This window comes from Lampetra fluviatilis, chromosome 35 (genome assembly GCF_964198595.1).
Source record: "Lampetra fluviatilis chromosome 35, kcLamFluv1.1, whole genome shotgun sequence".
Taxonomy (NCBI): Eukaryota; Metazoa; Chordata; class Hyperoartia; order Petromyzontiformes; family Petromyzontidae; genus Lampetra; species Lampetra fluviatilis.
The window spans coordinates 11,516,793-11,532,007 of record NC_136309.1 but is presented as its reverse complement, the minus strand read 5'-3'; positions in this window follow the sequence as shown (position 1 = coordinate 11,532,007).

Genomic DNA, 15,215 nt, shown 5'->3' with positions numbered 1-15,215 from the left:
TAGCGCCGCTGTTCGATGAACCCGGCGGCCCGAGTTCGACTCCCGCTCACGGTCAAGGCCAGTGACGATTATCTGAACCGGTCCTGGGCACTCCGTCCGTCGACTCAACATCCCACGAGTGCCTGGTGCGGTGTGTAAACATCGCCACTGGGGAGACAAAGGTGGCCGGGCGTGGTCTCGTGGCCACCCACCCCTAGTGTGGCGTTCTGGCTTTCATAGGTGCTCGCTAACAGCACTTGCCCCTCCAGTCTGTTAAGGCTACACGGGGGATCTATTTCTCTGTATGCGTGTGTGTGTTAGCGTGTGTGTGTTAACGTGTGTGTGTTAGCGTGTGTGTGTTAACGTGTGTGTGTTAACGTGTGTGTGTTAACGTGTGTTCTGTGTGTGTTAACGTGTGTGTGTGTTAACGCGTGTGTTAGCGTGTGTGTGTTCTGTGTGTGTGTTAGCGTGTGTGTGTTCTGTGTGTGTGTTAACGTGTGGGTGTGTTAACGTGTGGGTGTGTTAACGTGTGGGTGTGTTAGCGTGTGTGTGTTAACGTGTGTGTGTTAGCGTGTGTGTGTTAGCGTGTGTGTGTTAACGTGTGTGTGTTAACGTGTGTTCTGTGTGTGTTAACGTGTGTGTTAGCGTGTGTGTGTTCTGTGTGTGTGTTAGCGTGTGTGTGTTAACGTGTGTGTGTTAACGTGTGTGTGTTAACGTGTGTGTGTTAACGTGTGTTCTGTGTGTGTTAACGCGTGTGTTAGCGTGTGTGTGTTCTGTGTGTGTGTTAGCGTGTGTGTGTTCTGTGTGTGTGTTAACGTGTGGGTGTGTTAACGTGTGGGTGTGTTAACGTGTGGGTGTGTTAACGTGTGTGTGTACGTGTGTGTACGTGTGTGTTTACGTGTGTGTGTTTACGTGTGTGTTAGCGTGTGTGTGTTCTGTGTGTGTTAGCGTGTGTGTGTTATGTGTGTGTGTTAACGTGTGTGTGTGTTCTGTGTGTGTTAACGTGTGTGTTCTGTGTGTGTTAACGTGTGTGTTCTGTGTGTGTTAACGTGTGTGTCTTAACGTGTGTGTTAACGTGTGTGTTAACGTGTGTGTTCTGTGTGTGTGTTAACGTATGTGTGTGTTAACTTGTGTGTTCTGTGTGTGTTAACGTGTGTGTGTTAACGTGTGTGTTAACGTGTGTTAACGTGTGTGTTAACGTGTGTGTTAACGTGTGTTAACGTGTGTGTGTTAACGTGTGTGTTAACGTGTGTTAACGTGTGTGTGTTAACGTGTGTGTTAACGTGTGTGTGTGTGTGTTCTGTGTTTTTGTCATTGCACAGCAGCAGCAGCGGAGAGGCATCGCGCGGGGCAGGGTGCGAGGAGCGGCGGCCGGGACCACGCGCACCGCGAACACGATCGCCTCAATAGAGAAATGTGTGTCAATGTGTGTCAGTGTGTGTCGGTGTGTCGTCAAACCCGCCACCAGCCCGGCACAGCCAACTCGTAAGGATTGTCACGTAAACGAAACGTGACGATTAGCTACTTTGTCAGCCCGCCGGTGTGTTGGAGAGTGAATACACAACAATTTACAATTCTAGTACGACGTTTCGCCGCGATTTACAACCAGCATCATCGTCTGATGAGGCTGGGTACTGGAATTGTAAATGTTGTGGGTTTACTCTCCAACACACCGGTTAGTGCTGAACGAGTAATGTGTTGGTTGGTTTGCGGGTTTAACGACACATTCATATTTACGCGATCTAACCCCCAAACAAACCTCTTTTGTGGATCATTTTGGTCGCGGAAGTCTTCCACGTGTTAAACCGATGACGGAGTTTCTGTAACCCAAGAACATCCGCACTGCACGGCCCCCTTGTCAACCCACTGTTGAATGAGCAGGTTGTCCCCATGCTGTGTCTATCATGGGAGAGGCGGTGCGGGGGGGGGGGTGCCGTTTGACCATACTTCACCACGTCAGTCAGTGCGCTTTGTCGTGGCCGCTCAATTGGCCCAGGACCAAATTCAGACATCGCTCGCCACTGTGTTGGCCGTCGCCGGGAGTTGAACTCACGCGGCCCGGGTTCACGATAGCCCGCCGTGCTCTTCCGCTGGCCACCACGCGTGCCAGCACCTTCGACGAGCACGCTTGGCTACGTATGGTGCGAAAGAAGTGTTACGTACATACGTACGTACGGTGCGAAAGAAATGTCACGTACATACAGACACCAGGCCCTGTGACGGGCTGCCCGTGCGTGCGTGCTGCGTCCCTGCGTGTCAACGAGTTTGTGGTGGGGAGGAGGAGCGTCTTGGCCCCTTCCCGTAGGAACTCCGTGACCCTCGCTTGAGGTTTGTTTGAGCTGCGATCCGAGGCTCAGATATGGAACGTCTGTGAGAATTATGGCATGGATTTATACTCGGAGACGACCCGGAGCTTCCAGGAATTTTCTCTAAACGCAGCCAAAAAAATAACAAAAAAAATCCAAGACTGGAGTGGATGGGGATGGTGGGGGGGGGGCTCCCTCCCCTGAGGTATTCCGGATACTTTTGCCAAATTGGCAAGAGCGCGCGTGTGGAGTGGAGGCTGGAGAAGGAAGCGTCGCGCTCAGATGTGGAAGCCGCCTGCCGTGCCCGGGGCGAGGCCCCCGTGGCTCGCGCTGGCGACAGCGCGGCGGCCGTCAGCCCCCCCCCCCCCCGTGAGTGGTCGGGGGTCTCTCACCCCCGAGGGGCTCGAGGCGTCATCGCGACGACGAGGGGAGGCGAAGGCATCGACTGGATGTCGGAATTTCTTTGCACAATGACTCACCGCCACCTCCTCCGCCTGCCCACTGTCTCCACTGCCTGTCTTGTCTGGCCATGAGTGCCATAAACTCCTGCCACGACTCAAACCTCGCTCGCTGCATTCATCATGAAACATCATTTCATGCCGGTATTCTTCATCACCTTATTAAAAGGGTAATTCGCTAGTGGCTAGGAGATGTTAACTGTCTCGCCTGGTATACAGGAGGTCGTGGGTTCCATCGGGACCCTGACGCCTGCTGCTGTATATTTTAAGTTTGAATGTCTCTCATCCCCGCGGTCGCGTGAATTTTTCTCCGGGTCCTCCGGTTTCCCGCTCCACATTTAGAATGAACGTGCGTTTAGAGTCTTTGGCTGCTGGACGTTTCCACACGACGATGATATAAGCCATTTCGTTGGGCTATCAATGGCGGGCAGTTCGCGTCTGAAGAAGAGCCATACAGCTCAGTGGGCCTAACCTGGTAAGATATAAAAAATAGCTTCAGTAATTGTTGTTTTGGCAACCGTCGCTATCGCGTGCGTACTCTATCTGTTATACGGTCACGGGATTGACAAACGTGCTAAGTGAGTTTTAGAATTGTGCCAAGAATGCACGGCCACAGCTGACGAGGCTACCGCGTGATGTTTTGTGCCTTGCTCAGATCTCTCGGGGGCCAGAGCCTATTTCTATTTGACCAGGTGAGGCCCACACTGATCCTACGCAGCTCTTTTTCAGAAGCCACCTGGCCACAAATGATAGGCCAACAAAGTGGCTTATCGCGTGTAAATGTTTATAGCAGCCAAATACTCTAAATGCGTGTTTCTAAATTTGGAGGGGAAAACTAGAAGACCTGCAGAAAAATCCACTGGACCATGGGGAGAGAGACACGCAAACTCCAAATATACAGCAGGCGTCCGGGTCGGGATAGAACCCACGACCTCCTGCATACCAGGCGAGATAGTTAACATCTCTCCAAACTCACCAGTCTTCTCCTTTCAAACACAAACTACAGACAAGTCGAAGTGATGCATGGTCGCTAAAGTGGGTACCGCTGCGAAAACCCCACAATCGTTGCTCTGTGGGGAAACTGCCCCCCCCCCCCGTCCCGGCAGAAGCGTGCTGCGGCATTTCACCCGCGGAGCCTCGACCACACTGAGCCCAGAGGAGGCGGTGGGTCAGGCGCAAGTCTCGCGAGCGAGCGTCGTGCCGTGAGTGTGCGCACGGGGACGAGAGGAGAGTGGACGAGTCGGGGAGGGAGAGAGCGGAGTGTTGGTGCGTGACTTCGCATGAGTGCAGGGACTTGGCTCGGAGGACCCCGTGGGAGGGGTGCAGAGCAGAGTGGGAGGGGGGGAAACGTCTCAGCGGAATGCCGGCTCGGAACGGAGCAAAGGCGACAGAGGATGTGCGTACAGTGTAGCAGTGGACAACAGTCGCGTCACGAGCGTGGGGGCAGGGGGTGCCTCGCTACCACCCGGTGGTCAAAGCTACGAGTTCCCCCCCCCCTGACAGCCACCAAACTACGGAGCTGTGGTGGCTGCATGTCACGAAGACGGAGACCGTGAGCGGAGTAACGAGGACGCGATTCGGCAAGAGGAGCCGCGATATAGAATAGCCGACAGTGCGACACAAATCAAATATTGGGGCCTCATCTGATCGATTGCCGCACCCGCTGAGCTGATAATGTAGTTACTACGCCACTGATAATGTAGTCACTACGTCACTGATAATGTTGTCACTACGCCACTGATAATGTAGTTACTACGCCACTGATAATGTAGTTACTACGCCACTGATAATGTAGTCACTACGCCACTGATAATGTCGTTACTACGTCACTGATAATGTAGTCACTACGCCACTGATAATGTAGTTACTACGCCACTGATAATGTAGTTACCACGCCACTGATAATGTAGTCACTACACCACTGATAATATAGTTACTACGTCACCGATAATGTAGTCATACGCCACTGATAATGTAGTTACTACGCCACTGATAATGTAGTCACTACGCCACTGATAATGTAGTCACTACACCACTGATAATATAGTTACTACGTCACTGATAATGTAGTCACTACGCCACTGATAATGTAGTCACTACGGCACTGATAATGTAGTTACTACGCCACTGATAATGTAGTCACTACACCACTGATAATATAGTTACTACGCCACTGATAATGTAGTCACTACACCACTGATAATATAGTTACTACGTCACTGATAATGTAGTCACTACGCCACTGATAATGTAGTTACTATGCCACTGATAATGTAGTTACTACGCCACTGATAATGTAGTCACTACACCACTGATAATATAGTTACTACGTCACTGATAATGTAGTCACTACACCACTGATAATATAGTTACTACGTCACTGATAATATAGTCACTACGCCACTGATAATGTAGTTACTACGCCACTGATAATGTAGTTACTACGTCACTGATAATGTAGTCACTACGCCACTGATAATGAAGTCACTACGTCACTGATAATGTAGTCACTACGCCACTGATAATATAGTTACTACATCACTGATAATGTAGTTACTACGCCACTGATAATGTAGTCACTACACCACTGATAATGTAGTTACTACGTCATTGAAAATGTAGTCACTACGCCACTGATAATGTAGTCACTACGCCACTGATAATGTAGTTACTACGCCACTGATAATGTAGTTACTACGCCACTGATAATGTAGTCACTACACCACTGATAATATAGTTACTACGTCACTGATAATGTAGTCACTACGCCACTAATAATGTAGTCACTACGCCACTGATAATGTAGTTACTACGCCACTGATAATGTAGTCACTACGCCACTGATAATGTTGTTACTACACCACTGATAATGTAGTTACTACGCCACTGATAATGTTGTTACTACACCACTGATAATGTAGTTACTACGCCACTGATAATGTAGTTACTACGCCACTGATAATGTAGTTACTACGCCACTGATAATGTTACTACACCACTGATAATGTAGTTACTACGCCACTGATGATGTAGTTACTACGCCACTGATAATGTAGTTACTACACCACTGAAAATGTTGTTACTACACCACTGATAATGTAGTTACTACGCCACTGATAATGTAGTTACTATGCCACTGATAATGTAGTTACTATGCCACTGATGACGTTACTACGCCACAGATAATGTAGTTACTAGAATACTGATAATGTCGTTACTACGCCACTGATAATGCAGTTACTATGCCACTGATAATGTAGCTACTACACCACTGATAATGTAGTTACTACGCCACTGATAATGTCGTTACTACACCACTGATAATGTAGTTACTACGCCACTGATAATGTAGTTACTATGCCACTGATAATGTAGTTAGTACACCACTGATAATGTAGTTACTATGCCACTGATAATGTAGTTACTATGCCACTGATAATGTCGTTACTACGCCACAGATAATGTAGTCACTACACCACTGATAATGTCGTTACTATGCCACTGATAATGTAGTGACTACGCCACTGATAATGTAGTCACTACGCCACTGATAATATAGTTACTACGTCACTGATAATGTAGTCACTACACCACTGATAATGTAGTTACTACGCCACTGATGATGTAGATACTACGCCACTGATAATGTAGTTACTACACCACTGATAATGTTGTTACTACACCACTGATAATGTAGTTACTACGCCACTGATAATGTAGTTACTATGCCACTGATAATGTAGTTACTATGCCACTGATAATGACGTTACTACGCCACAGATAATGTAGTTACTACACTACTGAAAATGTCGTTACTACGCCACTGATAATGTAGTTACTATGCCACTGATAATGTAGCTACTACACCACTGATAATGTAGTTACTACGCCACTGATAATGTCGTTACTACACCACTGATAATGTAGTTACTACGCCACTGATAATGTAGTTACTACGCCACTGATAATGTAGTTAGTACACCACTGATAATGTATTTAATATGCCACTGATAATGTAGTTACTATGCCACTGATAATGTCGTTACTACGCCACAGATAATGTAGTCACTACACCACTAATAACAGCATTAGCGCACTGAACAGCATTAGCGCACTGAACAGCATTAGCGCACTGAACAGCATTAGTGCACTGAACAGCATTAGCGCACTGAACAGCATTAGCGCACTGAACAGCATTAGCGCACTGAACAGCATTTCCGCACTGAACAGAATTAGCGCACTGAACAGCATTAGCGCACTGAACAGAATTAGTGCACTGAACAGCATTAGCGCACTGAACAGAATTAGTGCACTGAACAGCATTAGCGCACTGAACAGCATTAGCGCACTAAACAGCATTAGCGCACTGAACAGCATTAGCGCACTGAACAGCATTAGTGCACTGAACAGCATTAGCGCACTGAACAGCATTAGCGCACTGAACAGCATTAGCGCACTGAACAGCATTAGTGCACTGAACAGCATTTCCGCACTGAACAGAATTAGCGCACTGAACAGCATTAGCGCACTGAACAGAATTAGTGCACTGAACAGCATTAGCGCACTGAACAGCATTAGCGCACTAAACAGCATTAGCGCACTGAACAGAATTAGCGCACTGAACAGCATTAGCGCACTGAACAGCATTAGCGCACTGAACAGAATTAGCACACTGAACAGCATTAGCGCACCGAACAGAATTAGCGCACTGAACAGCATTAGCGCACCGAACAGAATTAGCGCACTGAACAGCATTAGCGCACTGAACAGAATTAGCGCACTGAACAGAATTAGCGCACTGAACAGCATTAGCGCACTGAACAGCATTAGCGCACTGAACAGCATTAGCGCACTGAACAGCATTAGCGCACTAAACAGCATTAGCGCACTGAACAGAATAAGCGCACTAAACAGCATTAGCGCACTGAACAGAATTAGCGCACTGAACAGCATTAGCGCACTGAACAGCATTAGCGCACTGAACAGAATTAGCACACTGAACAGCATTAGCGCACTGAACAGAATTAGGGCACTGAACAGCATTAGCGCACTGAACAGAATTAGCGCACTGAACAGCATTAGCGCACTAAACAGCATTAGCGCACTGAACAGAATTAGCGCACTGAACAGCATTAGCGCACTGAACAGCATTAGCGCACCGAACAGAATTAGCACACTGAACAGCATTAGCGCACTGAACAGCATTAGTGCACTGAACAGAATTAGCACACTGAACAGAATTAGCGCACTGAACAGAATTAGCACACTGAACAGAATTAGCACACTGAACAGAATTAGCACACTGAACAGCATTAGCGCACTGAACAGCATTAGTGCACTGAACAGAATTAGCACACTGAACAGCATTAGCGCACTGAACAGAATTAGCGCACTGAACAGAATTAGTGCACTGAACAGCATTAGCGCACTGAACAGCAGTAGCGCACTGAACAGAATTAGCTCACTGAACAGCATTAGCGCACTGAACAGCATTAGCGCACTAAACAGCATTAGTGCACTGAACAGCATTAGCGCACTGAACAGAATTAGCGCACTGAACAGAATTAGCGCACTGAACAGCATTAGCGCACTGAACAGCATTAGCGCACTGCACAGCATTAGCGCACTGAACAGCATGCGTGCACTGAACAGCATTAGCGCACTGAACAGCATTAGCGCACTGAACAGCATTAGCGCACTGAACAGCATTTCCGCACTGAACAGCATTAGCGCACTGAACAGAATTAGCGCACTGAACAGCATTAGCGCACTGAACAGCATTAGCGCACTGAACAGAATTAGTGCACTGAACAGCATTAGTGCACTGAACAGCATTAGCGCACTGAACAGCATTAGCGCACTGAACAGCATTAGCGCACTTGAACAGCGTTAGCGCACTGAACAGCATTAGCGCACTGAACAGCATTAGCGCACTGAACAGAATTAGCGCACTGAACAGGATTAGCGCACTGAACAGCATTAGCGCACTGAACAGCATTAGCGCACTGAACAGCGTTAGCGCACTGAACAGCGTTAGCGCACTGAACAGCATTAGCGCACTGAACAGCATTAGCGCACTGAACAGCATTAGCGCACTGAACAGCGTTAGCGCACTGAACAGCATTAGCGCACTGAACAGCATTAGCGCACTGAACAGCATTAGCGCACTGAACAGAATTAGCGCACTGAACAGCATAAGCGCACTGAACAGCATTTCCGCACTGAACAGCATTAGCGCACTGAACAGCATTAGCGCACTGAACAGAATTAGTGCACTGAACAGGATTGCTGCACTGAACAGCATTAGTGCACTGAACAGGATTGCTGCACTGAACAGCATTAGCGCACTGAACAGCATTAGCGCACTGCACAGGATTGCTGCACTGAACAGAATTAGCGCACTGAACAGCATGCGTGCACTGAACAGCATTAGCGCACTGAACAGCATGCGTGCACTGAACAGCATGAGTGCACTGAACAGCATTAGCGCACTGAACAGCATTAGCGCACTGAACAGCATGCGTGCACTGAACAGCATGCGTGCACTGAACAGCATTAGCTTTGCGGAGAAGTTTTTTGCGTTCTTGCTATCGATGACCTAACCGAGATGGACGGATGCTAAACGACCAAAACGAGAACGCCCGCTGCATCGACAGTGACTGTTCGCTAACTTGAAATGATCTGACACGCACCACTAAAAACGCTCAGCCGAGGCAGCTCCTCGGACCGTCAAGCCTCTGCTGAGGATGCCTCTCCGAGCTGACAAGAGGTCGTTCAATGGAAAATCGCTCTGGAGCGCTCTGCCCAGTGAACGCACCTCCGGCTTCGTGTAATGACAAGGTGCCATCTGTTGACCAGGAGGGGTAATGACGAGTATGGGTGCGTTATATAATAACCAACCAGAAGGGGGTGTGTCTGTGTTAAAGGTTAAAGGCGGGGTCAGTCGGGAAGCTCCGGGAACCTGCTCGAAGGTTCTGGAAGGGGGCGTGGCCGGAGGCGGGGCCTGGTCACGGCGGGAAGTATATAAGGGGGATGTGATCGAGGGTTCGAGGCTGTCGTGCGATCCCGGGTCTTGGCTGCCGTCGCTGTCCCGTCGTCGTTCGGCCTCGTGGCTGATCTTCTGCACGGCTCCCATCGTCGTCGTCCCTACATTAGTCAGCCAGCTATATAGTTAGACGCCGACGATGGGGTTGTGTGGATGGGTCAGCTATGCGTAGCTGTGGATGTATATTTGTCACCCAGTGATTGTGCCTGGAGTGTGAGAATAAATAAAAGCCCTCTACACGTTGTGTCTCGGAAGTCGCTCACGACAGACGGATACGTCGCTGCGACAGGTGCAGCAAGCGACTTGAGGGTCCATTCGACCACAGGTAGCTCCACATTACCGCTTGGCACTGGCATTTAGTGCGCGGCCAGGGATTGAACCCCAGTCACCCACGAAGGATGGAATGGTGCACAAGGTGGTGCGGTCGGCAAAAAACACGCTCAGCCGCCGGTCTCCCCAGTGGTGATGTTTTTCCACACGGTACCAGGTGTACTCAATTAAAGCTCACCGATCGGCGGTCCAGGACCGTTTTAGATATTCGCCATCGATGTTGACCGTGAGCGGGAATCTAACTCGTGCGGCTCGGTTTGTGGTGCGGGGCGCTAATCACGCCACCACTGCTTCCCCACGCACCACACACTCCACACATAAAGCCCCCGTATTATAGCCTTAACAAACTGGAGGGGCAAATGCGGTTAGCGAGCACCTATGAAGGCCGGAACGGTACACGAGGGAGTGGGTGGTCAAGCACCACACCCGACCGCCTTTGTCTCCCCAGTGGCGATGTTTACACACCACACCAGGTGATCATTTGAGGCTGAGTCGACCTAGGGGAGGCCCAGGACCAGTTCAGATAATCGTCACTGGTGTTGGCCGTGAGCGGGAATCGAACTCGAGTCGCCGGTTTCATAGCGCAGCGCGCGAACCGCGACACTACCGCTCCCCACTACACACATACACACACACCATCACCACACACACACGAGATGTGAAACGTATTTGTTTTGCTTTATTTATTACGGAGTTCAAGGCGCGCCAAGAAGACTGCGTTCACCTGGACAGGAAAGCAAAGCCATTGAGGGCAGGCGAGCGCGGTTTGTACACGGGGCCCCACGCCACGACCCCCCCCCCCCCCCCGGACTTGCAGCCGAGAGGGGATTCACCCCAACGTGAACGAGAGAACTCGACCCCCGTCGCGTCGCCACGGCCGCGTGCGCTGCACGGCTCTCCGATTGGTTGGTGCCGCTACGCGGTGGTGGACTCCGCATCGTCCTCTTGGTGACGAGGTGGTGGTGGTGGTGGTTACCATCCTGGGAAATCAGTCCCGGTTTTTGTCAGTGTGACATTTCAGTCCCACGTGCTGGCTGGGCGTACCTTCAGAAAGTGAACTCTGCAGGGGTGCTGGGACGTGCCGCGTGCCGCTGGGCACGATGCCCGAAAGAATCCGGTTCATGAAAACGCTGCCAGCATGTTCAGCAAAAACGTTGGACGTCACGGAGCCGCACGTGCCGAGCGAGACAACAAACGACACGATGATAACGACGACGATAGAGCAACGTGGCGATGCGTGGATACAGCGACGTAGCAACGCGTGGGTACAGCGACACACACGAGTCATCCCACACAGGCGATGGGACGAATTTACGCCACCTTCCTGCGTGTGTCCCATACGTGTATGTACAAGTCCTGTGTGTGTGCTGCACTTTGAACCTGGCAACCCGAGTTCGATTCCCGTTCACGGCCAACACCAGTGACAATATCTAAACCGGTCCTGGGTCTTCCCCTAGGTCGACTCGGCCTCAAATGAGTACTTGATGCGGTGTGCAAACATTGCCACTAGGGAGACAAAGGTGGCCGGACGTGATGCCGGTCACCCACTCCATGGTGTGCAATGCAGGTCTTCAAGGTGCTCACTTACAGCACTGGCCCCAACAGTCTACGGTGGATTTTTGTCTTTGTGTGCGTCCCGTGTGTGTGTGCCCCGTGGGTAAGTCCCTAAGTCGGGTGTGTGTGCGCTCGCTAATAGCACTTGCCTAACAGTTTGTTAAGGCTATATGGGGGTTATTTGTCTGCATAAGTCCCATGTGAGTGTGTAAGTCCCATGTGAGTGAGTGTGTAAGTCCCATGTGAGTGAGTGTGTAAGTCCCATATGTGTGAGTAAGTCCTGTGTGAGTGTGTAAGTCCAGTGTGAGTGTGTGTGTGCGACTCCGCTGTCGGGACCGCTGCCCGCGAACTGCGCTGCAGGAAATCCGCAGTGGCACTGACTTTATTTAAAATGTCGGACGCGTCCGCTTTTAAGTCTTTGGCAGCGGAAGCGCTGAGCTCCGCTGTTTTTTGTTGTGGGGCGACGGCTGCTGCGCCGCGCCACGGCTGGGCAGGCGGCGGTGCTCGCGGGCCAAGTGTGTCGACCGCTGTTTACCCGCGTTGTGGGAAAGCAGAGACGTCCAAACTCCGGCGCCCTCGGAGTCCTGGCCACCGTCACGCGCCGTCGCATCATCGCACGACTCCCCCCCCGCCCCGCTCGGATCGAGCCGACGGCGTCGTCGCCCGGCTCTCGAGCCAGGGGGTGCGCGCCGAATTTGGGGGTTTTGGCAAAAGCCAGAATCCGTGCCGGTGCGGTTGTTGTGAGAGTAAAAAAAAAAAATTTGCCTCTGAAATTGTTCCTTGTTTTTTTGAAGGTGGATTTCAACTCAACTCCCGGGAAAAAAAAACAGGAGCCCAAATTGAGCCTCAAACAACAAAAACAGCAGCTGCCTTTTTAATTGTGACGTGTCGTGCCACGTGCCACCCACGCTGAAGAACAGGGTGACATGTCACACCGCACGCGCGAGCCACCAACACGCCGGCCCCAACAACGCCGAGAGACGGTTTCTCAGGATTGTCCCCTTGTCGAGGAGGTGGTCGCCGTCCTAGGAAATCCGTGCCAGTTTCTGTCGGTCGTGTAACGGCGCACAATCCGCGCGTGTGCTCCCCTCCCGGGACCCGAACGGCCGTGCGTGCGAGGCGAGAGCCTGACGCAGCCGGATGCGCCGTGCGATGCTGGCCCAGAGCGCACGGTGTCTAAAAGCCCCGTGCGTTTAGATATCGGGGACACGCGACCGCCGCGCGTATACCACGGCGCGGTGACACTCGGAAGTGAATTGGTAGAGGAGGCCGAGGGCCGTCAGCCCGGTGGCTGAGTGGCCACCGTGGGGATCGTCCGGGGCGGACGACACAGACGGCTTCGTCTCCGAAGGAGCCACAACAACAACCAGATTACAAACGAGATTCGAAGCTTTTGTGACTGCAGGAATTACTCTTTCGTTGTTTCGTTAAAGTCACATAGAAAATATTATTCTTTAATTTTATTTTCTACGCGTGACTTTACCGAAAGAACCAAAGAAGTAACCAGGTTACGGTTTGACGTTTTGCGAATTAAAACGGGCGGCGTGGCCACTATCGCCGCCGGACGACGCGTCGGCAATTTGGCGCGACGGAGCAAGGCTTGGATGAGCATGTTGCAGCGGAGGGAGACGTCATTTCGTCAAAGCCGGACGACCGACGCGTGGCAGGTTTGTGACTCACTGGGCTCTGAGAGACGTTGCACACGGATAGACCCGGAATGTGATTTTTGCGTAACGGAAAATTCAGGGTCAATTATCGTGCTGCTTGGCTTCCAGAATATCGATCTGTGATTTTTTTCTTAAAAAAATGAAACATGCTTTTCCATAAAATAAACACTGCCATACCAGCAAAATACTCGTGTGTGTGTGTGCGCGCGCGGTGTGTACTTTACATTGAATGTACAGGGCGTGGCAAGCGCTCGCCTGCTAATCATCAGGCATCCCAGCATACGGCATAGCATACAGTATGTACAGTCCGAACCCGACGCCACAATATGGATACATTGCATAAAACCACCAGTGATATCTTTCCCCACACTTTCCACTTGTGAACTAAAATGGAAACCATACGAAAGAAAATGCCCAGCGACCGTAAACCCACAGAGATAAGCCGCTTAACGGCTCTACAGCAATTTTTCTTTTGGTTCTCGATCAAAAATATTTTTTTCCCAGTTTAAATAATTTTCTGTCAAATCAACAGATCCCAAAGATATTTGCATGATTTCCCAACGATATTTGCGTGATTTCACAACAACAACACCGTCTAACGTACAATTATTTTGTAGTCATTAAACACAATCCCCCCTCTTCCCCGTCAACACTGCACAAATAATCGCAGTAGCGAGGAGGACACGCAAAACTAAACAGGGGCTATTCCACAAGCCACTGCATCAATGGAAAGGTCCTCAAGTGGCAACATTACCGAGCAGCACTCTCATGCAACATGTCTGGAGCTGGAGAGAACCACGGTGGCTAGATGTTCACTACCTCGCCTGGTCTACAGGAGGTCGCCGGTTCGATCCCGACCCCCTGCTGCTGCATATTTGGAGTTTGCATCTCTCTCTCTCTCTCCCCGTGGTCGCGTGGATTTTTCTCCGCGTCCTCCGGTTTTACCCTCCACATTTAGAGTCAACATCATGCGTTTAGAGTATTTGGCTGCTATACATTTCCACGTGATGATAATCTACTTCGTTGAGGTTGCATTTGTGGCCAGGTGGCTTCTGAAAAAAAGAGCTATGTAGCTCAGTGGGCCTTACCTGGTCAAATAAAAAAAGAGTTTTCGTTTAGTTTAGTGTTTCTGTAACAGCATCCCAACCCCAGTCTCTCGGGAGTTTGTGTAACTGACTGACATCGTTGTCGTAGCGATGTCGGTGAAACTGGGCAGTCACCGTGAAGGAGTCAACGTGGACTCCACGTGAAGTGAATAGTTATCAGAGGATAGGCCCTCGAGCCGCCGTTGGAAATTCCACGTCACATGGCGCACGGACCGGTCTGCACCCAACGGACAATTACATTTTTGACTTCCCACAGTGGTACTTGTATTTTCATCAACCCGAGGATCGATGACGGTCCGAGTGAGACAACTCTCCCGGCAACTGCACAGTGAAACGCCGGATCCGAGCGCGGAAAAACCCCAACGGCACCGCCAGCAACACCGCGACGACGCTGGCCGAGCGAGGCCCGCGGGGGTTCCGGTTCCAGCCAAAGCTTCAGTGGGGGTGGGGGCTACGGTGGTGCGGCCGTCGTGATCCAATGGAAACTTTCCCAACCCCACCCCGAAATGTCAAAACTTTCTGTACGGATGACTCCGTGACCGTGGTGCGCAGGGCTCTGAACACCTGTGGAGCAGCGTTTTCCACATTTTACACCAACTCCGAGAGACTCCTTCGCATCACTTCCACAAAACCCGCGACATTCATTCACCTCGGTCGATTGGGGGCAGCCCCAAGGCTTGGGAGGGTGGCTCCCAGCCGGCACTAAAGGTCAAAGGTGAACCGTGCCTGTGGTTCATTCTTTTTTTCCCCGTTACCCGCCCTCTCTCTCG